This window comes from Acomys minous (assembly GCF_964271855.1).
Source record: "Acomys minous genome assembly, chromosome: 1".
NCBI classification, from domain to species: Eukaryota; Metazoa; Chordata; class Mammalia; order Rodentia; family Muridae; genus Acomys; species Acomys minous.
The window spans coordinates 172,351,623-172,377,213 of NC_140483.1; the positions used below are offsets into that span (position 1 = coordinate 172,351,623).

Below are 25,591 nucleotides of genomic sequence, written 5' to 3' on the forward strand. Positions count from 1 at the left end.
TTTTTCTTTTTTATAAAAACAATTACAAACTTTTTTCTCTCTTAGCAAATTTTCAATATTACTAACTATGGTCTTTATGCTGCATATATATTCTTGAGTTTAAATTTGTCTTACATAATTATAATTCTGCAGCAGGTGTGTGTGTGTGTGTGTGTGTGTGTGTGTGTGTGTGTTAGCTGGAATTAAACCCAGAAACTCATACAAGTATTGCACATCCCAGCCTTTGAGTGTCTAGCTCTTCCCAAGAAGTCCCACATTTCATAGTAAAATTCTACCCTCTTATCTACATGGTTAACATTTTTAAATTGCATATATGAATGAGAATTGGAAACATTTTCAAAGGTGAAGAATAACTCTACTTTAGAGTATATCTGATTTGCGTATGCAGGGCTCTTTATCTAAAAAATGCTCTTAAGTAGACAGTTAAGTAAGCAATTAATTAAATAATCAAGTCATTCTTGAGAGTCCAGTGACTGACAGTGGGTTCACCATTACAATCACTGCATCCCCCCACAAAAGAACACAACACTTTATGAGATGCCGGGCAACCACTGACCATGATCAGAAGCAGAGTGGTAGATGGTAGCCAGGGCCTCTGTGGGGTCATGGGCTTAGATTTATGAGGAAATCTCATTTTATGGAAACAGTGTGAAAAGACCCTCGTTGCCTAATATAGTGCAGTCTGAAATGAGAATAATAAAAGGTTAAGTTGCTCTGCCAAATATTCACTCTGCACCTTGCTAGAATTCTGCATATGAAGAACCAAAAAACATGTTCATTAATGCCAAACAAAGTATTTATTAATGGTGTTATTGTTGTTGTTTGTTGTTGCTGGGACGGGGTCTTTTTGTGTTGCTCTGGCTGGCTGGCCTGGAGCTTACTGTGCTGTCCAGACTGGCCTGGAACTCATAGAGATAAACCTGCCTCTGACTCCTGAGTGATGGGATTAAAAGTACAAAACACTTTTTTTTTCTTTTTATATTAACCAAACACAATATTTGGTCATTCTCCTTAAATACAAGGCAATTCCAGTAGAATTAAAGTTCAATAAAATCATTAAAATATGATTTAGCAGACTTTTATAACTAGTTAAAATATTCCCATTACTTGAGACTTAAATTGCCTATTACTGTTTATTATAGCATTAACAAAATAATGAATTTAAGAGGTACGTAGTATACATTTTTAAAAGTCTATTGCTTTCCTATAATCATTTAATGATTATTTGGCTTTGTTTAAAAAAGGTTAAAATATTAATTCACTAAGAGATAAGTCATCTTCATTTTAATAAACTAATAAATGGTATTTGAAAAACAACTTGGCTAATCTCTACTAAATAGAGCCACATTCAAGAAAAGCAATGAACATATAAGCCTACCAGCCCTTTACAACACACGCAAGGTAACCTTCATTTAGACTGATTCAGCTCAGAAATGAACAGCTGGGTTATTCAAATAATTCTAAAACTTTTTCACAGATTAAGATTTATAACTGAAGCCAGGCATAGCGGCACACCCCTTTAATCCCAGCAGTTGGGAGGCCGAGGCTGGAGGATCTCTGTGAGTTCTAGGCCAGCCTGGTCTCCAAAGTGAGTCCATGACAGCCTCTGTTATGTCATAGACTCAAGTTAAGGGTAGGAGGGTGAAATCTTTTCCAAACGTGCCCAGAAACTCTTCTCATTTTACAAGCTAGCTTACCCCTGCAAAGATTTCTGCCACCTACCATGGTCTAGTTGGATTCGGATCTTTCTGGTGAGACCTTTTTCCTTGAGGCCAGTTTGTGATCCTCAAGGTGAGCTTATGGCTGATATTCACCAACTGCTGAATGAATTAGTGAGCTTATAAAAATTTTAAAAATCAACAAAGAATAAGAAACTTCTCCTTTTAGGTCTAAAATACTTGTATAAATTCCAAATATAATACTAATGTACTATAAGAAATATCAAAGCTGATTTGGAAATTTTATAAACTGAGTATTTTCCCTGAACCCTAAATATATGACCACTGAATGAAAATTAACAATAGTACTGCAACCGTGTTTTTATATCTACTTCCTCCAGAGGCATGTAATTGTTGATAATGAGCACCATTTATAGATGTTAATTATAAGTGAGCGTTTTACAAGAAGTTTCACAAACGCTGGCTTTAATTCTTAATACAAGCCATGAAGGTAGGAACTCTTGTGGACAAGAAAAGAAGTTGACCAAGAACTTACCCAGCTTAGTGCTGAAACTGACAGAAGCCTGAGCCCCAGGTCCCACCCATCACATTCTTGAGTTTTGACATCACCAGGGTACTACTATGGCATAAATTTAAATCGATCGTATGCATTTTTTTTTACAAATTGCCTTTAATATAATACTTTGGTGGTGGTGCAGGGCACCTGAACCCAGAGTTTTGCACATGCTAAATAGACACGTTACTATTATGTGTTCCCTATCCTTAGCATAATGCTTCTTGAATATGTACAATTTTACTTTAACTCAGTGAGAATCATTAATTTACTCTCCCTTTCACCAGATGAGTCACCCAACTTTATTTCCCCACCTTATTTATTACACAGAGTAACAGAGACCTGAATCTAAAGACGCTGTGTTGAAGCTGACTTTAACAGTAATTATAGAAGAGAGACACCTACATCAAAGCCTTGAAATGATCAAAATGAACTTTATGATTCTCCGTTTCCACTTCTTAACTATCCAATGTCCTACTTGAACCCACATGCAAAAGCCACCTTCAGTTTTTGTGGTCAAACAGTAAACATTTTATTCTTCCTTTAATTTCTTTGAGATATATTAACTACATATTAATTTAAATTGCTTGTCAATTACCCTGTATTTGTTTTAGAAGCTATTCTCATAGACAAGCTTGCTTTCCAGCCAACTTTACCATGCTATAATAAAAGGATCTCTTATAGTTTGCCTCTCTCAGTCCATCCTGCCTCTCTCTGTTGATATTTTAATTTTATTGGAGTTCATTAAGAATGTGGTTTCTCTTCCACACGAACACACATGTAAACCAGTATAATGTATGTTCTTCATACTCACGATAAAAACGAGGATTGTACATTTTTGGAATATTAGAAATTCTTTATTTTTTTTTTAATTCTCTTTCATTGGTAACCTTACTGTGAATGTTATGCTATGTGCCACCTACTCATAAAAATGCCTCAGAGACTGAATGGGCAAGGACCTCAGAGAAATAGATTTAACCTGAGTATTTAAAAGGAGATACCTTTTGGTACCATAAGAGTACACATAAAATTAATTCTATATCATTTCTGTATGCTCATACGAGCAATCTTCAACTCATTAACCAAGAGCAGTCCCCACCATGGGTGAGTCAACCGCCTGAAACACAGCAAATTCTCCTACTGAAACAGCAGCAGATGGGGCAGTTTGGTTTTCCTATCAGTCCACAAAAGCACAATTTAACCCTGATTGGCAGGAGTAGGACCAGTAGGAATTTCCACTCTAGAGAAGTGGGGTGTAAAAAGAACTAGAGCAAAAGTAAATTCAGTCGTTCATCAGACTCCAACTGAGCACCAAAAGGCGATACTTCTGAGATCTGACTCTACAGTATGAGGCTGCAGTGGTGCCTTCAGTGAAATCATATATCCAAGCCCCTGGGATCAACTACTGTTCCACTAGTGGGTCCTGTCATTGAATCTGCCTTCTAAATGCCTAATGTTTTCCATAGACTGTGCTGCTCTCAACCTCGGTGAGGGAAGCTGCTTTTTTACAGTGGGCGTCACTGAATGCAGAGATCTGGAACTGGCGCAAGTGTTGAAAATAAGTTACTGTGGGTGCTCAGCCTCAGATGGTGCGTCTGTGTCAACCTTCCCCCCTGCCAACACTCAGGGAACATCCCAGAAGAGGGAACAAAAAGAGCGGTAGAGCAGGAGGACAAAGGGTGCTGTGAAAGGCTGACCCCTGGGCATCACACGGCCACTTCCAATCATGAATTCACAGCAGCTGGTGGTACCTGCACAAGATATGAGCAAGGCCGAGCTACTCCAAATTCCAGCGTGGGTGGGGAAGGGCTCACAAGACACTCACTGCCCTTAGCGGGGGAGCGGATGATGGTTGGGAGGGAGATGGTTTTTTGGTGAGTTAGAGAGAGTGGGAGATGGAGATGATCAAAACACATGTATGCATGCATGAAATGCTCAACAAATAAAATTTAAATTACAGGTTATTTTTTTTAAAGCCCCTGCCATATGAAAGAGTCGCTTCACATATTGGACAAGAAGAAAGGAAACTCCCAGGCTTCCTAGTGTAAACTGTTGAACTGAGGCTTGCTTCACTGTGAATCTCTTCCCTTCAGCAGCATCCTTCTCCGGGTCCTGGGTTCCCCCCGCCCTCCCAGATCCAGAGAGCGGCACATGGCTCCCCCTACACAGCCCCCAGACCACCGTCAGTCCTAAACTCAGTTTATTCCGTCTTCTGCGGTCACTACTGCCTGCTGAGTTCTGAAAGAGGAGCGAACTATATGAAGTAAATCAACTAACTTGTAGTAATTGACTTCTTTTCAGAGGAACGCCTGGCCGGCCTGAATGAATTTCCAACTCGTGTTTTATTTTAAGACAATATAAAATAAAATAACAAAAAGAATTCAGAGTATAACTGGCAAAACCTGTGGCTAGGGATCATCGGGTCCTTCACTCACCCATCACCAGCCTTGGTCTACAAAGACTTGGTCTAACTTTGCTAAGTCTTTCCAAAAGGTACTAAATAGTTTCTCAGTGGAGTGAATAAATGCCATGAAAAGTCATAAAGCACAATAGACACAAGGTACGAAGCCCGCAGAAATGGCATATCCAAATGACTTCTGTGCTAGGGGCTCTCCGAAGCCATGAGAGCAGCAAGGTAGTCTGTCCGAAAACCCCCTGAATTTGAAGGGCCTACAATAAGTTCTGTCACATTGGAAGTGATTAACTAAAAACACAGGGAAGACAAGGAAAGTTACTTTAAACTTAAAGCTGTTGGCTGAGTCGGGTGCTTGTACACACCTGTGATTCCAGCACTCAGGGAGGCAGCGGTAGGCAGGTCTCTGTGAGTTCGAGACCAGCCTGGTCTACAAAGCAAGTGCAGGACAGACAAGGCTACACAGAGTAACTGTGTCAAAACAAACAAACAAACCCTGAAGGCTGAAGAAAACCTAACTGGAGAAAGGTCTTTAGGTATAAACAGTGGGGCTCTTGGATCTTGAACACATTTAATGACAATAGAAGTTGTAGCCATAGGTCAAACACTAAGAAGAGAGAATAGAGGAACATGTCAGCTGAGATGAGCACGGGTTAGAACAACAGCCTGGGCTTTGCGATCTGTAACAATCTGAGATGTTTTCCAGAGACCGACAAGCTCCTGCTCCCAGGAACCGCATTGACTAAGCTTCCTTAGTCATCAACCTTCCTAACATCTCTGAAGCAGGCATCAGCTGGCGGGAGATGATGCACTGAGAGGGTTAAAAAAAAAAGGTGACTGTGGGCAAGAAGATATGTAACTTCAGCCACCAGACAGGGCTGTGGTAACTACACCACAGCAAACCTCTCATGACTAAGTCGAAGAAGACCATGAGTTTTTGAGTACTTTGCCTGTGACTCGCCCATGAAAGAAAAATCATTCCTTGGGACATTTTTTTTTTAGTTCAGACTATAATCTTATCAGAATGGGGAGGGTCAGTGAAAACCCCACAAAATAAAACGTTTTCTACTGTGTTATGTGTGTGTGAGAGACAGAGAGATAAACAGAGAGAGACAGAGAAAAGAAGAGGAGAGGAGAGGAGAGGAGAGGAGAGGAGAGAGAGAGAGAGAGAGAGAGAGAGAGAGAGACAGAGACAGACAGAGACAGAGAGAGAGAGAGAGACAGAGAGAGAGACAGAGACAGAGACAGACTGTCTTATCAGAAGGCTGACTTTTGAAAGAGTAGAGGATTATAAACTTCACTGTTCAAGGGTGACAGAGAGAAAAGGAGGCTGGAATCAAGCAAGAGTCCTGACCCTGTGAATCTAAAACTGTGCACTTGTACAATCCTGGTACCTGATCTTTTATCACAAGCTATTTAGATTGCTTGGAGAAGAAAAGCACTAAGTAAAAATTATTTACTCTGGGTCTATTCTAAAAAGAACAGATTAACTCCCTAACACTTGGTTCTTTTTGAAGGTGTATTTTCTACCTTCCCAGTACGAGTTGTATTAATGAGAGGTTTAAAACAGGTCTTAACCGAAGAATGACTGCTGATGGTGAAGTGCAGTAATTATATACCTTATGACAGGACACGGGAACAGCTCATACAAGGGAGCTGCATAACATGCCAAGCTAATCCTCCTTGCATAAAAAGGGAGACTACTTTGCAAGCTGGCCGATTTTAAGCTCCAGTTAACAAAAACCCTTTTTGTTGAAGCCTAAAACAAGAATGGGTTAACAAAAGCAAGGAGGGAGGAATCTCATTTTTTCCTTTCTTCACGAAATATAGTATTACAGGACTTACGGGTTGTGAAAGGCCACGGTGTGGCTGAAGGACTTGAGAAAGCAACAAGGTCTTCGCCAACAACAACACACCTGAGAGGTCTCAGGCAAAGCCAGCCTCTGATCAGGACAGAGAGCTAGGGTCTGATTCTAGCCATTTGCTTTTATCTTTTTTCATTTACAACAAGCCAAAGGTGCAGAGCCGGAAGAAGAAAGGATCTACAGCAAGGTGAGGATGGAGTGGGCTCAAAGATGGTAAGAAGGAAAAGCCTTAAGCCAAGTGGGCAACTCAATCCTATTTGTGGTGCTTCTGCATGGCTGCATTCGCTCATCCAAAAGCCCCTCCTGGACCATAATGAGACTCCATAAACATCTGCATTGAGATTATGACCCTGTCACATTGGGAGCTTTCACATAACACGAAGCAGCGTGGGATGAACTCTAGGACTGCCTGTCTTTCTTGCTCCGGAATACACAGAGCCATTTGCCACCAGCTAAAATGACAGGCAGCACCAGCAGTCTACCTGTGCTCAAGGAACTGCAAATAAGTAAACAGTACGTGAATGCCACTGGGCTTACTGCACATCGCAGACTTTGCCAGGATAAGAAGATTGGCCGGTGTGAAGAATCAAGTCTGGAGGTCCATGTAGAGGTTTTGAATCTGTGGGTGTCACTTAGTAGCAGGGCATGTCCCAACTGAGTATGTGTGAAGTCCTCAGTTCAAACTCCAACAGCAAAATAAATTAAAAAAAAAAAAGATGCAAGGGCTGGAGAAATAGCTCAGCAGTGAAAAGCATGTGCTGTTCTTCCAAATGACCCAAGTTCAAGTCCAACTACCCGCATCAGGGCATGTATCTGCAGCTACAGGGGGACCTGATATCTCAGGCCTCTGTAGGCACCCACACTCACATACAGAACCCTACACACTGACACATTCTCATACAAAAGATTAAAGCTAATAAAGATTTAGAAGGCTCAGGATCAAAGCCCAGAAATCAGTCGTTTTCTAAGATAGATACTGCCTGAAGAGCTGTAAATTGAGAGATAAAGGATGTGGGCCTTTGCATCTTCATGTGTCAGAGGCTCCTAAATTGTGACAAGGTCCCATAATGAGTTGAACTATTTGTCTCACTCTATTTAAACATTATTTCTTTTTTTTTTCCCTTCCATGCTCTCTCCTACATCTAGGATCGATTATAGAAGTCAGAAGTGCCTCTTTGCAGGACTTCCTGAAGCAGATCTGGTCCAAGGCCACTTGCTCTCGCCCAGCTAAGCATAATCACAGCAGGACAGGTGAGAAGAGAACTCAGCTCTGCTCTTGACTGGATACAGCAGTGAACTATCGCTTGGTAAAAAAAAAAAGAAAACAAAACACACAAAACTAGGGCAAAGAAGAGAAGCATAAATTATGCCATTCCCTAAGATCAATGTAGCTTTCCGCTCTTCAGCAATTTTACTGGTGTGAATTTTAGATAAAAAGGCAGAAATCACACCAAATATACGAAATCCAAACAAAAGCAATTTAAATCAATCTATTTCCAAACAAAAACAAAGCAAAACAAACAAACAAACAAAAACTCCACTGTTTTAACCCTTTTCAGGGTAACTGAAACCTAGCATTTTCAGGTGAAAAGGAATTTCTCAGAAGTAAAGCAAAACATTTCAGGGCAGGGAGGGCTTGCAATTTATCAGAAACAGCTACAGAAAGGCTGGGGGTCACTATTTAGCTCTTGTTGTATGATGCTAGGGGGTAGCAGGAACACACACGCGTGTGGGGGTGCATGTTCCCAAGCACACGCATGCAGAGGCCACAGAAGCCATCAAGTGTCTTCTGTGCTCCTTTAACACCCTCTGCCGTGTTACTTGAGAGGGTCTCTCTCTGTACCTGAAGTTTCCTAGTTTACTCAGCCAGGCGGGCTGACCAGCAAGCTCCTGGGGTCCATCTCTCTCTGTCTCCCAGCACTGGGGACATAGGCACCTGTGGCAGTGCCTGACTTTTTATGTGAGTCCTCTTTGACAGTTAAGTCCTCTTGCCCACTGAGCCATCCCTGAAGCCCAGGGTTCTCGGTGTCCACTGTAGATATATATTGAAAGGTGAGCATAAGTGGTAACAGACTTAATCACCCCTGTGAGCCCAAGGACTGTAGCTACTTCTAAAATATGGATTCCATGTGGGTGCATGAACTTGATCAGCATCACATTTATTTTCATATTAAACGGGAAGAAGGCTTTTCTATGGTACCATCTTACATACAGTATCTATGGGCAATCATTTCCAAAGTGAGAGTTGGTGCTCTAAGACTGTATGAGGTGCCAAGGGAAAGATGCTCTTGTGACTTGGAGTGCCCATGGTGGAGCCTCCAATCCTTTGGCTCAGGAACTGTCATACTTAGGAAAAGTTAGGCTGGGGTAAATTGGCAAAGGACTACGTTGTGGACTACATGGCAGAGATCAGCAGCCTCTGCATCAAACTCAGACCACACACATAGGCAGTGGGGTTCTGCCTAATAAAAGGGCTGCCGGAAGCATCCACTTGAAGTAATGGCACACATAAGAAAAGGACTGAGGAAAGGAGACCCATAATTAATTTGCTTAAATTTCTTAAAAATATATTTATTCATCTGAAATTACTAATTTTTGGTTTTGTTTTGTATTGTTGGTTGGTTGGTTGATCTTTTTGAGACAGGGTTTCTCTGTGTAGCCCTGGCTGTCCTGGACTGGCTTTGTAGACCAGGCTGGCCTCAAACTCACAGAGATCTGCCTGCTTCTTCTTCTCCCTGACTGCTGGGATTACAGATATGCCTAGCTACTATTTTTAATTTAGGCAAATTTAACTAAAGTAACATTTCTTAAACATATCAATGCATAATATATTAACTGAAATATTTATATTTAATGTATATTAAATATTTCTAAATACTTCTGAAAATAGTGACTAGTGAGATGAGAATAAGATAAAAATCAATACATTGGAAGGCAGGTGTGGTGCTTCATGCTGAATTCAGGGCCAGCCTGTTCTACAGAAAGAGTTTCAGAGGAGCCAGGGCTATAGAGAGAAATTCTGTCTCAAATTTTTAAATTAAAAATAATAAATCATTGGACCAAATGATGAACATTTGGATGGACATTCAATTTAAGTCTTAATTTCAACAATTTAATTTCTAGTCTTTAAGTCTTTCACTATCCTCAGAGTAATAAACAACAGTCTTTAGATTCATGAGTTCATAGCTATGGGCATTCAGATGGCAGGCACTTAATGAAATATGGCCACTGCCCATTTGACTCCAATGGGACATTACAGAGATTGCCATACAACAGTCACATATACATGTATAGGTTGTGAGCTACCACTTGTCACTTGTATACTAAGACTAGATAGAACCCAGGTCTTCTTAGCACCTGAGCCATCTTTCCAGCTTCCGTGTAGCTCACAACCGGAGCCCCAGGGGATCCTCTTCTGATCACAAGACCAGGCACACATGTGGTATAGACACGCAAACACCCTATGGAAAAAAAATAAGTTCATGGGGTTTTTAATAGCATATAGTTTATGACTTGGCAATGGAAACAAATGACACCAGCTGCCATGCTGCTTCTGAGGAGCTCCTAACGCTTCTACACGGCTTCCTCACTGGAGCTCTGCCTTTTCCTACCATTTCTAGTTCCTGTGTTCTCTCAGAGAGGCACGCAAGATGCTTCCCTCAAACACCTTTGCTCTTCCTGTGCTTAGCTTCCAGTTTTGAGATTTCGTAATTCCACGCAGGGCCTCTTCCTTTTTGCCATAAATCCTCACATTTGCCCTCCACAGGTTTCCCCAAATGCCACTGACTGCTTCTTACTGCATTTACCTGAAGTATAAGTTCAGAGGGCGGAGACTGTGGTGGCCTCCTTTGCTTTCCCACACCCTATGTATCTAAGTTCCCGGCTGAACTCCAGGACCATGCTGGAATCTCTCAGTTTCTTCTGCAATTTAAAAGGCAGATGTGGTTCCTAATGTATATGACTGCCAGAGAAGAGAGTCGCACAGAAGAAGGGGCTTTCTTACACTGACTAGTTTGAATGTTGAGCATTGAAAGAAGCTTTTACGAAACTATCAAAACTCTGAAGTTTTTGCTGTTGTCTTGGGTTTTTTTGTGTGTGTTTGTTTCTGTGTTGGATTTTTTTTTCTAAAATAACTTTCATTAACTTTGTTCTCTGAAAATGTAAGCATAAGTTACCCTGATTACTTTCAGCCCTTCCCTTAGCTCACCAGGGTCAACTCCCTTATCCCTGTCCTACCGTCCCAACTTCCTACACCTCTTCCCCCAGGGGGTCCCTTTCCCACATCTGTACTTTTTGCTTGGTTTTGTGATCCACTGTGATCACTGTTTCTACCCGCTGGAGTCTTGTGGGTTTACCTGTGAGTGCAAGGAGTTTTAAATGATGTCATAGACAAAAGCTAAGTGCATTTTATTTAAAATCACAATAAGAAAAAAATACCTGCCTGATATCATAGCAAGTTGTAACCTGAACTTCAATCCCAAGATTTTACTAGACACTTTAAAACACATTTATAATGTAATGGAAAGGATAGCCCAATAATAACTATGGCTCCATCCTGTATTCCTATAACAAAGTTCTATACAGAAACTTGCACATACAGATTATACATAATCTTTTTATACAGAGCTGTCTACTAACAGCCTAGGTAAATTGTCAGTCTTATGAATTGATGGTTTTCTACAACGTTGCTTATGGACTCTGTTTTCTACTGTGAAAACTGACCACAACAAAGAAGCTGCCTTCTACAACTTCTCTCTGCACTCCCGAGAAATCAACTCTGAATATCATCCTGGAAATTTTGTCAGTGATCTCTAGTTTAAGACAGAGATTAAAATCGACTGTTTTAATTCTGTAAGTCGCTTATGTTCATGTTCTGTTTATGTTTATTATGCTACAACTGAACCATTCCAGGCAGTGGAAATAGGGGCGAAGCTGATCTGAAGTGAGCCATTTTCATTTAAGCTTAGGGCACCGTGGTGGAATATATGTTCACATAAAATCCCACTCACACATTTTGACTAGGGGAAGCGGGGAGCCACTAGCCTCCCCTTCAGGAACCAAACAGCTTTCATTTCTCTGCTAGAATTAAATTCCAGAGAATTTTTGGATCCTGTTTAATGAACAAGGGTAGGTTTCTCGTGTGGTGTCATTGTCTCACTACTTCCCATGTTTATTTGGACAGATTCAGAGCACTGGGTAGGAAATGTATTGGTTGGCAACTTCAGTTTTGGAAGAGAAAGTAAACACATGCTGATTAGCAAACAGTAAGCTCTACTGTGTTTAATTTTGGCTTCTCTTGAAAAAAAAAACTATCCAGTATTTGGTATGTGTTCCAAGTAGGAGCATTTGTCCTCAAGTTCTCTCCTAGCCCCTTCTTGGAGGACTTCCAGGGGTCTCTCTCCCTCCCTCCCTCCCTCCCTCCCTTCTCTCTCTCTCTCCCTCCCTCCCTCCCTTCTCTCTCTCTCTCCTTCCCTCCCTCCTCTCTCTCTCTCCTTCCCTCCCTCCCTCCCTCTCTCTGTCTCTCCCTCCCTCCCTCCCTCCCAGCTCTCTCTTTCTCTCTCTCTCTCCCCTTCCCTCCCTCCCTCCCTCCTTCCCTCCCTCCTTTTCTTTCTCCCTGTCTCCTTTGTCCCCACTCACTAGTGACAAACACCAGCATTAATTAAAGGAGTCCTTCTGCCTATGCCATCGCCTTGGCATAGACTCACCAGGCCGACCAACAGGAGGGCCACTAACCCATACACCAAACTGGAAAGCTATGAACCACACAGAGAGAAGCAATTCTTTCCAGACCTAATAAATTCAAGGTTTTTTTAAAAAAAAGATCACATTTCTAAAATTCCCAAAGGATGGTTAACTGGAACCTATCATGTCTGAGAACAGACGGTGATAAATATGACTCCAGCATACAGCCTCTAATACTCTGCTCAGAGCCACTTCTTATTTGTCGCATTTTCCTACTGTCCTGTGCACCCCCTATGCCAGGTATACTCCATGTGTTGGGCATGCTTAGCTCTCGATTACTCCTCCCTTGCAAAACCATCCCAAGCATTATCACTCCAAATGTGGCCAGGGCCAGAGCACACAAGAGAAACCATGGCTCCAGAGAGATGCACCATCCACTGGAGAGACCATCTTTTCATTATTCCAGTACAGTTTCTCATAAAATAAAGTTAGTATTTCGCCCTTTCACTCACAGAATTACTACTCACAACTAGACTCCCAGAAAAGCTATGTCACTGGGAAGTTCAGCAATGCCTGGAATGACCCAATGGAAGAAGACAGCACCATGTGTTGATGGCCCACAATGTCTCTTCTTCATTTATTGCAGATCTCCTGGTTTCCTCAAAGTGCGAGGCACAGACAGATGAGAGTTCTACTGTATTTGAGGACGAACGCAAAAGACCACAAAATGATCACTCCTAACCCTCTTGAGGTAAACAGTCTAGCAAGCATAAGGAACAAATTAATATAACATGTCAGGTAGGTTCAAGGCAAACAGTTAAGCAGGGGAGAAGAAAGGATGCTGGAAAAGGAATGTTAGACAAGAGGCAGTCTCTCTAGACACAGGTAACTTGGATAGGCTTTGGAAAAAATACAAGGAAGCAAGCATAATCTACAACTCTCCGAGGAGGAAGAGATCCCAGAATACAAATGCCAGAGGCCCTCCTATGCTGACGGTGGTGACACGGTCAGTTTCACTTAACATGGAGCCTAGGCAACACTGGAACATGGAAAGTAGGCAAACTGTGTTCCAGAACAGGTAGGATAGGACCATGTCATATGGCACCCAGAAGTCATGGGTATAGGTTGAAGCTGCAAATACGTGAGAGTGCTAGCAAGAGATGGGCGTGTGTGTTTACTGCAGTATATAACAAGCACTCAAAATCCTCTGCGTTAGAAGCAACGAAAGCTTCTCTCTACCTTCACTGCCTCATAGAAGCTCTGAGTGCATGGACACACGAGAAGGGGTAGAGGGACTAGATCTGCACCCTCTGCAGGACACTTCCACGCTGCCCGATGCATGTCCGTACAAGGGGTTGTTAGAGAGCATCTAGCACTGAGGGCTGAAGGGCCACCCAAAGCATTTCCTCCTGCGAAGCCCTGCAGCCCAGGCCCACATCCGCCTGCTCCAATCCATTTGCTTCCAAACAAAGGTAGGAAATGGCTGCATCCTAGTATTTCATTGTGGACTCATGAGTCAGTGCTTTGGAACGTGCGGGTCTTTGGGAGTGAGTGTCTGTTCACCACGTCTCTTGCCACAGGGGGAAGAAAAGCACAGATAAACAGCAACACGATTTCACCCAACTGAAATATCAATACAGGGGCGTCTCAAAAAATACAAAATTCATTCCTGGTTTCTTTTCTTTCCCTCTCTCTCTATTGGTTCCTAACTCTTAGCCCCCGCCCCCTTCATTTCCCAAACAGCCTAAGGTCAGTTAATGGTGAAAGTACATCAAGTGATAATTATTGCAAAGTTGTTAAGATATATTGCATAGCTTATAATAATAAAAGGCTGTACAGATGATTGTTCAGGTGCATTCAAGAATGCATCTCATTAATGGGGACCAAAAGAAATCTCCCTAAAATGCAAAATAATTCTCGACTTAACAAGTTATTTTTAGAGTGCTACAGAGAAGAACACTAATTTGTCTTTGAAAACTACTTACAGAATGGGCAGAGAAGTCTTTCTGTAAAAAGATGTTCCCATATCCATAGTGTATAGAGAGTAAGAGGAGACAATGGTATCTACATGTGTTTGTGTGTTCACAAGCAAGTGTGCACACATCAGGAATGCTGCCATTGTAAGTCAACGAGTGCCCGTCAATGGATTCATAAACAAGTGCTATCAGAAAAAGGCATAGACAGAGCATCCCTCCCGTTTTTCATCAAGGTTACAGAGACAATTGCTTTTCTATCTTCCCTAACATCATAAGCCCATGGTTAATTAGGATACGAAGGAAAAGAAAAGACAAGGAAGGCAGGACTAATGACAACAAAGGGCAGGAGTCTGTGTCCTCACCTTAGACATATAAATGCTAGGTGTGATCTCCACGCCTGTAATCCCAGTACTGGGAAAGATCTCGAGTTTAAGTCAGTTTGGGCTACATAGTAAGAGACCAGCCCTCCTCCCCATCAATACCCATAAGCTTATGCATCCAAGCATCTGCTAAATGACTTTCATAATGGCATCCATGTGGTCAATACTGCATGACCACAAAATATCAGCCAGATTATGAAAAGAAACGTTTAGAAACAGGATACTTCTATCTAAGAAAGTATACATTCTTTTTACAAATATTGGAGAAATCTGGTGTTTTCTACTTGGGCAGAATGGAATGTGAAAACAATGCAAAGGATCCTCTAGAGAGTTGGTTACGTGCTATGCGGAGTATTACATTTCACTTCTCCAATCTAGAAATAAACTAAGAGAGGGTGGTAAGAATGGAAAAGAATATAATCTTTATTGGGGACCGAGTAAAACTGAAAAGTATAAAGCAGAAATGTAATTTTCACTCCTATTAGCTCTTGTTTTTCCACCAGAAACTAGACTTAAGAGTCCCTTACTCTCCTTATTGCCAATTTCTCACATAATAGGCTGGCCAAACTACAGTCTCATTACACATACAAATTCTATATATAAATGTTCTTATGTAGCCTTGGAAGTTCTTTAAAATTCCTTCAACAAAATTGGGGTTAAGATTTGGAGGTTTTCCTAGAGAGCAAACCCCACTAAGGACAATGGTCCACTGCAGACTTTGCAATACATGTGTGTGCACCCATCTTCAACGCAGTTCTCTCCTCAGACATCTACGATGCTTCCATTTTGAAGCATATGGCTGGGGAGCCGAAAGAATTTAAACTGCCTTCAAAATGTGCATCGCATTATAAATGGTGTGAAAAAAAGATCTTACTATTCAGCTCTCAACTTGGAGCATAAAGCAAAGAAGCCAACACAAGACTGCTTCAAACTTTGTCCAAAAACTCAACAGCTTCACTTGTTTATAGAGGGACAAAAGTATGCAACACAGTTTATAAAACAAGAACGATATACTGTATGCAAAAGTAAAGTTAAAAGCAAAGTATAGTAACAGCCCTAGCTCGTCACAAACACTTGGCAGCTTGTCTAAAGTACTATGGTCAAAAACACGATACCGTCTGCGTTGCACTTCTGCCAGAAAGCACTGCCTAAGTCCAAGTCTCTTTAGCCATCATCACCACCTCATTTGGCAATCTCTCCCAAGCCTCAGTTCATCTACCCAAAATTACTTCTCAGAAACACAGAAAGCAGACAGAGTTCATCCCTTGCTCCATAGTCTGCTTTAGACTATCACAGTAGAGTGGCTTTGGCCAGGGCGGAGTGAGATGCGGCTCTAAGGTGAGAAAGCCAGGACCAACTCCACTTTATCCTCAAAGATTTTCTGTGTATTTAGTTGAGTACAGCCACCTTCTATGAAGCATGCTCAATGCTTACAGCAAGTCCAAAGGCTTTCTCTCAATCAGCAGATTAAAAAAAAAAAACCAACACACATGTGGATGGCGCATTCAGAGACTAAATATTCTTACAGCAGTCGAGGGGCAGATAGAGTGGGCGATTTCCTGCCTGTTCCCTGTTTCAGGGCTGAGCTTTTGAACTACAAACACTGTACTTCTAGTCACATGCATATACAGTACCAGGCTGGTACTAAAATGACACAAATCAAGAAAACACTCAGAGACTTGGGCAATAGGCAGATAAACAGGACTTAGAAGCATTTCTGTGTCCACATGGCACTGATAACTAAAATACGGCGCTGTGTAATAGCAAAATACAAATTCGTTGAAGGACAGATGAGTGACGGGAAGCAACCAGCTGCACGAATTATTAATTTTCACTGGGCATGGAAAAACTGGCTCCCAAGTTCTTCTGCAGTCACTTGTCTCCTAAGTAGCATATTACATAATTAAAAAAAAAAAAACACGGATCTTCCCATCTTAAGTTTACAGCTTGCCATATTTCCCAGAAAGTAAACAATAATTAACAACAAATTACATAGCCCACCTCCCTTCTCTTCAAGAAACCTTCCACTTTGGAACGCAGATACAGGAGTTTCTCTTGGATCAGGGCCCACAGACATACGCTTCCAACGGAGTAACGAATACAGGTTAGTCTGCTGTGTACCAGATGTAACATGAACCAAATTCAAAAACAAAACTATCAGTATTCAGCAGAGAAATAACATTTTAATTAAATTCTGTTCGTGTTCTCCTTATAGATGCAGATTCTAAAGGAAAAAAATATTTACAACTGGAAACTTTAAACTTTTTCCTGAAGAAAAAAAAAATCAGTTTGACTCATGACCCTGTTCTTCACATACATTAGAATATAGTCCATGGCCACCTTAACATACGCGATCTCCTCGGATCTCAGAAGCTAAGCAGCGTCAGGTCTAGCTAGTACTTGGGTAGGAGAATATAAAAATAAGATGGCCATTTTTAAACTGACTTCTTTGAGTGGAATTCTCACTACATGGTGTTTAACCAAAAGAATCTTTGGGAAAAGACTAGAAAGTTTCAATTGTAGAGCTAATCAGGAAATCCAGGCAGGAAAAAAAAAAAGCTATAAAGTTCATATCAGTATCAGGCCTTGAATATGGTAAAACTTTATGAAGACTAAAAAATTAAAATTCTCTGCAATCATAACTGGCAAGTCCCAATTTATCAGCGCTTTTGGAATGCAAAATGAGCACATTATCTGCACACTGCCAGAACTGATATGTCCTCTTCTTAGATATGGGGATGCGCATGAGAGCATTAAAATCATACTACAAATACCCACAGGCTGAAGGAACTTGAGTCCAAAGCTGGAGCTACGTTCCTAGTTTCTTCACGTCCCTACAAGAACTCAGCCAGACATACAAAAACTGTGCGGTCCAGGAAAGAGAAGAAGACTCGAGCTTAGGACCACCCGTGCTTAACCTTTTCAAGGGCCTCATGATCTTTCTCCTTGCTGTATACATCAGAGATGTCACTGCAGTGAAAGCCAAGTTTTAATTTAGAATTTAATAAAAATTGATTAAGCATCACAGAGCACAAACAAAGCTGGTCCACAAATCTTTCAGCCTTTTTTGTGCTAGGAAGAAAGCAAGTACTGTCTGCTGAAGCAGATGACAGACGCTGCCTTAAAGATAAGTATTATTTATACTTCCCTACCAGATTTCTTCCCATGCATATCTTATCATGCATGGGTATATGATCAACAAAGAAATTATTTTATATCAGTCAAACACGTTCACATGTGCTCTGGCTCCATGGGTTCAAGCCTAGGGTTCAATTAAAGCAAGATGGAGAGAAGGGAAGGTTTCAAAAGAAAAATAAACACTGAAATGGTTGTTACTTGAAACGTACTTTCACACAGAGGCTAATGAATATATATGCACTGAAAATAACTTTGTTCTGAACATATGCTTATGCATTTTAAATAAATGATGCATGTTTGAAAGATAGGAGCATTTACCAAATCTAAACACATCAAGATAAAGCTATATTAAACTGAAGTTATTTGTATAGTGTGTTGGTTAGGAGACAGTACCTTGAAAGGAAGCCAATGGTTATGTAAAGACAGAGCTGATTTATCCATGTCTGCAGATTATTTTAGTCACCAGAGTATAGTATAAAAACTTAGACCTCATTCTTTTCCCCCTTACAGACGCAGACCCTGTGAGAACCAATCCCTTGATGGAAGTATCCTTTAAAAACTACCTTTACTTAGTTTTTACTTCTAGAATATAAATGGAAGAAAACATTCAATGATTTGAGGATGTGGAACTTATCTTTTTCGAAAAATAGTATTTTGCATTATAAGGTTACTAAAATAGTCAGATGCCAAAGCAAATATGAAGCCGCAATAGAAACCATCGGGTGGGAAGGATGCTGCGGTCACAGCTGTCTGGTCATCTTCCTCTACCCAAAGCCCCACCTTCCAGGCTCTAGAACCTAGTGATGGCACAATTTTGAGGGATCAGGATTTGTGTTAGTTTAGATTTTTGTAACTGTTGCTTTTAAATGCAGAAAGATAAACAGAAAAAAATGAATCTGTATATCCAGCTAGAGCATCACCTATGTTAGATTTACCAAATTATGTTTAAGAACAACATCAAACAATGCCCATGCATTTCTTTGCAGGATCTTATTGATTTTCCCTCAGGATTAAGGTCTTGGTCAAAAATCACAAGCTAATCTAAGATAGTGCAAAGGCACAAAAGTTTATCCAGGAAAGGATGAGGACAGCCTAGGGTGGGAGTAAGATGGAGAGAGCAGGCATAGGCTGTAGGCACTGCATAGGGGGCTCTCGGCAGAGGACTGGATAAAGCTCCACCACCACTGCAAGTACACACCAGTGCTTTGAAATGATGCTGTTGGCAAAATTAAACTGCCTGGCCCAGTGGAAATTACAGTGCAGTGGTCTCTGGAGAATTAACTGCCCTGAAGCTGGATACACAAATCAGGACTTTTGTGCTGTAAACCTCGCCTGTTACATGCAATAAATTTTCTTCCCTGAATTATATATGAAAGTACATATATACTAGTGCAACAACTATGAGCAAATGTTTTCAGGAATTGCCTTTGTGTAGATATCTAAGCTCACAATGCTACATGGAAGAATTAACCAAAATAATTGCTTAAAGTATTCAGATCTTGTTTAAATAATTCCATTACATAAAAATTCAAGTTGTACAGTCTAAGACATTTCTAAAGAAAATACCAGTAAGGATATTTTCTTTCAAATGGACTTATAATACAAAGCAAAACTAAAATATATACTAAGCTAATCAGATATATTACAGCCACCAATACATATTCTGAATCAGCTGGCCTAAATGAGAAAACCACTAAAGAAATGTAACTCACCCACAAATTCTTTCATCCATGTGAAAGAAAAAGAATTAGATTACAGGTGACTTGAAAATCTAGTCTTTATAGATTAATAAATCACAGAGTTATGTCTGGTCAGTACTCCTGCAGCACACACATGTGACATTCACAAAGCATGTTCACTTCTGTTGCATGTTGGCTGCTTGGTCTTGGACATATGACTTAACTTCTCTGAGTCTGAATTTGCAGAGTGCTTAAACAAGGCTAACAGCTTAAGGTTTAAAATAAACGAGACATGGAAGAAAAACCCTTAGCAAAAATCACCAGCAGGTAATAAGGACTGAGAAGACACTGAATATAACTATTGTTCTCACTGCTGCTATTCTGTTATTACAAAGTCCTTTTATGGGGCTGGAGAGAGGGCTGGGTGGCTAAGAGTGCATAACACTCATGTAGAGGATCCAAGTTCAGTTAACAGCACTGGAGGTTCACAACTGCTTACGACTGCAACTCTAGGAGAGCTGACACCCTCTTCTAACCTCCACAGGTACCTGCACTCATGAGCACATCTCCATACATACACATACACACATACAAACATGCATACATACATACAAACACACACACATACATACATACAAACACACATACATATATACATACAAACATACATACATACATCCTGTCTAAGTTACTGCCCACAGAACAGCTCAGTATGCACCTAACTGCTCTACACATTCCTGACTCCATGCTACTCATCAGAGGCCTTGAATTATTCTCCTTCGATTTCAATTCTTCTGCCTCTTCCGTAAGAGAAAGCACTCTGCAAAGCCGTGTCCCTGGGATCCTACCCAGCCTTCTAAATTTCCATCAGACTTCGTCGTCAAAGCTTGGGATCCAACAGAGCTAAATTCGGACGTGTATTTTTATTTATCTGCTAGATAGCAAACAAAATGCCCCAACCCAACCAAATTACACAACGTAGCTCTCGACTCAGTGGTTTTCTTCGCTCTCTGGGAAATTAACAATTCCCCCAGAGGATTCTGCTAACAGCCTCAGAATTCCTCATCTCTACATCCATATTACACCCACTTATTTCTATTCCTCCCAAGTTAGTCTACTCTGTGTCCTTGCTTCTCTCCTCGCTTTCATAGGAGCCTTAATTCAATGTGTTATATTCAACAAATAGGAGCGCCTGCCTGTGATGTGCCAAGGGCCATACACAGCGCAAGCAAAACAGCAATGAAAGAAACCAGAGAAAACATACTCCCTTCTCACAAGGTCCTTCAAGTCAAGCTGTGGGAGAGACATGTAAACACATCGTTAGCCTGTGACGTGCCACGAGCAGTAAGAGCTACACAGGAACCACAGAGCGCAGGGGAGGGAGGGATCACTCCATCTGGACAGGCCAGGAATGGCTGCACTGTGGATAGCACTTCAGAGCAGTAATGATGGCTAAGGAGTTTGGGGGTACAAAGAGAGGGCAAGGCATCCCAAAGAGTGCAATCACACGAACTGGACCTCCAACTTGAAGGACCCTAATCAGCACATGTAATTTTTAAAACTTTCTTGTCTAAAACCTAGATCGAATTATGACACTTTCCCTCTTCCCGGAGGCCTTCAGCGGCTTTCCACGGGCTCCAGAATAGTATCCAAACACCTGGCATTGGCACTCGGACTTTGGACTCTGGCTCGGTGAGCCTGTGTTCCCCACCCCTCCAGCCGGCCTACCGGCCACCATACCTCCACACGAAACAGTGTTCCCACCATCCGGATGCTCCTCTGCCTCTCATCTGGGAAATCATTTACTCTGACATCAAAGTTCAACTTCGCTCTATGGAAATTCTCCTCCCTGACGGACCTGATGGCTCTGAGCCCTGCTTGAGCTTTCAGGCAAGTCCTCTATCGACCCCTCACCTGGATTATAAAATGAATGCTCATATCTGACATGCTTTGCAGCATACACATGTGACATTCAAATTCGTGTTCAGTTCTAATACATGTTGCCTGCTTGGTCTCTGTCACATTACTCAACTTCTCTGAGTTTTGCCTGGTGGGAGTGGTGGACATTTTTAATATCAGCACTTGGGAGGCAGAAGCAGCAAGATATATGAGTTTGAGGCTAGCGCAGTGTGTAGAGTGAGTTCCAAGCCAGCCAGGGACACACAGAGAAACCATGTCTCCAAAAACCAAACAAACAAAGAAACCTTCTCTGAGTCTGGATGTGCAGTGTTTAAACTACGCTAACAGGCTTAGTTTGAAACAAATGAGACATGCTGAAAAAACACTCAGCAAAATGCCTACACTGTGGCTATCAGTGTCTTTACCAGAATACATGGAAGAGCTTGGTTTCTCTTTCCCTGCATAAACTCAGAGTAAAGAGATGACCCTCAGCAATCCAGGAAGAATGCTGCCACAGGAACCCAGCTATGCTGACATCCTGCTCTTGGACATGCAGCCTCAGAAGTGAAAAAAAAAATGTAAGTTTCTGTTGCTCAAGTCTCACCACCTACAGTACTTTGCTATGACAGCCCAGAAAGCTAGGACTTACAACCTTGTCAATAAAGGATTAACTGGTAAAGCTAATCAATAAAATCATTGGTATAATGCTATGTGTAACTCTACTCACACACAGCACAAATCTCCCAGATTCCTAATAGAATTTCTACCGTTTTTTTTTTCCCAGAAAGATCTAGCTAAGGTTCAGAATCTTCCCAGTAAGGGAAGTAAGGTCGGGCAAGTTGGTGACACTAGTGTTGTGTAGCAATTTCCTCTAAATAAAACTTCCATCTTAAAGGGCAGCTGATTATGACACAGGGAGTTAAAAACTGTACCCTGCATCATTATGACATAGGAAATAACTCAGTAACTTCAGGAAGTCGCTAAAACACATCAAATTTATTTGGCTCCTTCTCCTCTAGAGATATATAAGTCATAAGGACTGCAGAGAGACTCTTAGACAAATCATTCTACCAAAGAAGGAGGAGGAAGATGAGGAGAAGAGGAGGAGGAGGAGGAAGAGGAGGAGGAAGAGGAGAAACAGGAGGAGAGTAATAACAACAATGATGGGGGGAGGGGGCAGCCAAATTGCCCGGGAGAGGCAGCATCAACCTGAAAAAGGCACTCTCCAACCTGTCAAGCTACCTGGTTTCAGTTTTTGTGAGAAATCACCCAAGGTGGTGTGGGCTTTGGTGATGCTGCTGCTGTCTTTGAGTCATTTCTGCTCCTCTAAGTAACCCCTTTACCCATACTCCTGTAAGTATCCCCAACTAAACTCAGTGGATCACCAAATGGAACTTTGGTGGTATCAAGTTTGGTCTGTTGTTGGTTCTCTATCTGAGGTAAGCAGCCACGTGTTACGTCTTCCCGGAAATAGTGCCGCTAACACGTACTAATAGAACAGGATTTTGAAGTCCTGGTTGTCTATACACTTTTGGGTTGGGGGCAAGCCTAAACCACTGTCACCAGGAGAACACGGCAGCCATCCTAGGCCTAAGCAACACATCTCAGCCATGGTACCAGCGTACCACTCCACAGAAGGAGGATGTAAATGCTGTCCCAAAGGATTATTGAGAAGGCCTGAGATCAAACAGAGGCCTAGGTGTCCCACAGCTTGTCATACTGTCAAGACTCAGTGATTAGCGGGCACTGTGTGCGCCTGAATATCACTTCATTAAGCATTTCACTCCTGCCTAAGTTAAAAGTAGAATCGATATCACCTGTCATCTCTTTATCTAGTAGATCTGGTTAGCTGGTTTGTCTGGTTGGCTGTTGTTTGGGTAACGTCTACTACTTTCTTGTAATAAAAAAAAAGCAATAATTTCCCTCTACAGAGCTGTTCTTCTTGACTCATTCCAATCACCCAGTTCGGGTGTCCTGGGTTCATCTACTCTAAGAACAGGAGGAGGCCAGGTGCTACCAATCAGCCAAACACATTATTCAGGGATTGGTTCAGAGGTAGCCAATGACAGGCACCCTAAAAAAATTGACTGGAACCACTGGGAAAGAGAATGTTTAATTCCCCAGAGCGCTCAGCTAATAGTTTATAACCATGAAGCTTAACCCAAATCCACCTATATGAGAGGTAACAGAAGGAATGGCATAAAATGAGAAAGAGATAGATTGGACAGTGAGAAAGTGCTAGCCTTAAGTCCTCCATTCCCGAAGGTAAACTAGACTTTAAATCACTACAACTTCCCTTCTCATTTTTTTCTTCCTCACTTCAATCTCTGATACCTAGAATTAACAAGTAACCCAACACCAGAAAGAAGGAGGAGGAGGAGGAGGAGAGAAGAAGAAGGAGGAGGAGGAGGAGGAGGAAGAGGAGGAGGAGGAGGAGGAGGAGGAGGAGGAGGAGGAGGAGGAAGAAGAAGAAGAAGAAGAAGAAGAAGAAGAAGAAGAAGAAGAAGGAAGAAGAAAGAAGAAGAAAGAAGAAGAAGAAATCTTTCTTTTTTTTATGCTTTTTTTCCTCCTTTATTAATTTATTCTTGTTACATCTCAATGGTTATCCCATCCCTTGTATCCTCCCATTCTTCCCTCCCTCCCAATTTCCCCTTATTCCCCTCCCCTATGACTGTTCATGAGGGGGATTACCTCCCCCTGTATATGCTCATAGGGTATCAAGTCTCTTCTTGGTAATTTGCTGTCCTTCCTCTGATTGCCACCAGGTCTCCCCGTCCAGGGGACATGGTCAAAGGTGAGGCACCAGAGTATGTGAGAAAGTCATATCCCACTCTCCACTCTACTGTGGGGAGTGTTCTGTCCATTGGCTAGATCTGGGTAGGGGCTTAAGGTTTACCGCCTGTATTGTCCTTGGCTGGCGCCTTAGTTTGAGCGGGACCTCTGGGCCCAAATCTGCCTATCATAATGTTCTACTTGTAGGCTTCTAGGACCCTCTGGGTCCTTCTACTTTGCCTTTCTCCCATGATTCTCTCATCTAGAGTCCCACTAGAATGTTCTCTCCTCTGTCTCAGTTTCCTGGTAAGTGAAGGCTTTCGTGGGACATGCCCCTTGGGCTAATATGCAGATATAAGTGAGTATATACCATTTGAGTCTTTCTGCTTCTGGGTTAACTCACTCATTATGATCATTTAATGGCTAAACAGCCCCTTAAATGAACAGAGGGAAATTAGGAGCATTAGAATAAGCCAAAGGCAGCATTTTTCCCGGAAGCTTCAGTGGGTTGTTATACAATTAAAAATGTTAGATTAGTGAAGAAACTATGCAGGTGTCATGTCAGTGCTGACGCTATTTAGTCACTGTTGGGCTTTGCCATATTCTCGGAAAAAAGGACTCTGAAACCCATAGGCACCATGCCCTGTGTAGTCTGGCACTACATCTCCTAATGGAGCACTACTACAGGAGAGTGGTGCCAGTCATCTGTAAGATCTTCTGTTGAAAATCGTGTCTTAGAAAAACTTCCTACCAAATGCAAGAGTGAGCATGCCACACTTGCTGGAGTATGCCATGCAAAGCATGCAACCCTGGGAACTGGACTTTATTTGAAGCATGTAGTGCAAAAAATAAAAGTTACAAAGGAATCTCCTTTCTCCCTGGTAAAAAGCTGATTATTACAGGATTTGGAAGAAGGAATATGAATATGTTTATAAAATCATGATTAAATATTAAATGTCCAGTTTTCCAAAGTTTCTTGTAGACGATGTCTATTTCCTAGGTATGCCTGAGGTATGCTACCTGACATTCAATATGATTAAAGATTATAGCATTCTGTTTAAAAGCAACAAACTAGAAACTTCAAGGAAAACCAGTCTACTTGCATTCCTTTTAAATACGCATATAAAGGCTCTACAGCTTTTTTTCCCCTTGCCGTTGGGTGTATGTTGTGCAAGAGAGAAATTCCTGGTGCAGCAACTGCATGAGGAATTAGAATCTTCTCTCCAAAGTTTTATCTAATTGCATGCCAACACATAACTAAAGACATGATGTATGTACAGTAGCTAAAGAGTTAATCATTAGCAACTCTGCTAAAAAATCCTAATGGCAGACTGCCCATCATTCTTTTAGCCAGAGCTTGTCAGAAAAACTGGGGCAGCTTGTCCAGCTCAGCAGTCAACTGATTACTAGTGAACTCAATGGGGCTCCCAGCCAACCCCTGAGATTGCTGCCAGCCCCTTGGGTATTCAAAGGCTAAGTTCCAATGTGGTTTACTTTGCCAGGATCACATGATGTCAGTGCTATTTTCTCCTGACCAGAATAACCAGTCAGGCAG

The 25,591-nt window shown here is 41.6% G+C and overlaps 1 protein-coding gene and 1 long non-coding RNA gene across 9 annotated transcripts in view; one reads left to right on the forward strand and one right to left on the reverse strand.

Annotated features, from left to right (window-relative positions):
* Positions 1-25,591, reverse strand: part of NFIB (nuclear factor I B) — a 217,570-nt gene that overhangs the window by 135,996 nt on the left and 55,983 nt on the right. The gene's annotated exons all lie outside the window — the stretch shown is intronic.
* LOC311605847 lies at positions 1,433-23,766 on the forward strand. Of its 2 annotated transcripts, XR_014782109.1 has the most exons (4): positions 1,433-1,791; positions 7,657-7,761; positions 12,839-12,943; positions 13,773-23,766. It is a non-coding gene; the product is annotated as an uncharacterized lncRNA (long non-coding RNA). The 2 variants fall into 2 exon arrangements; XR_014782108.1 differs by having other exon boundaries at positions 12,839-23,766.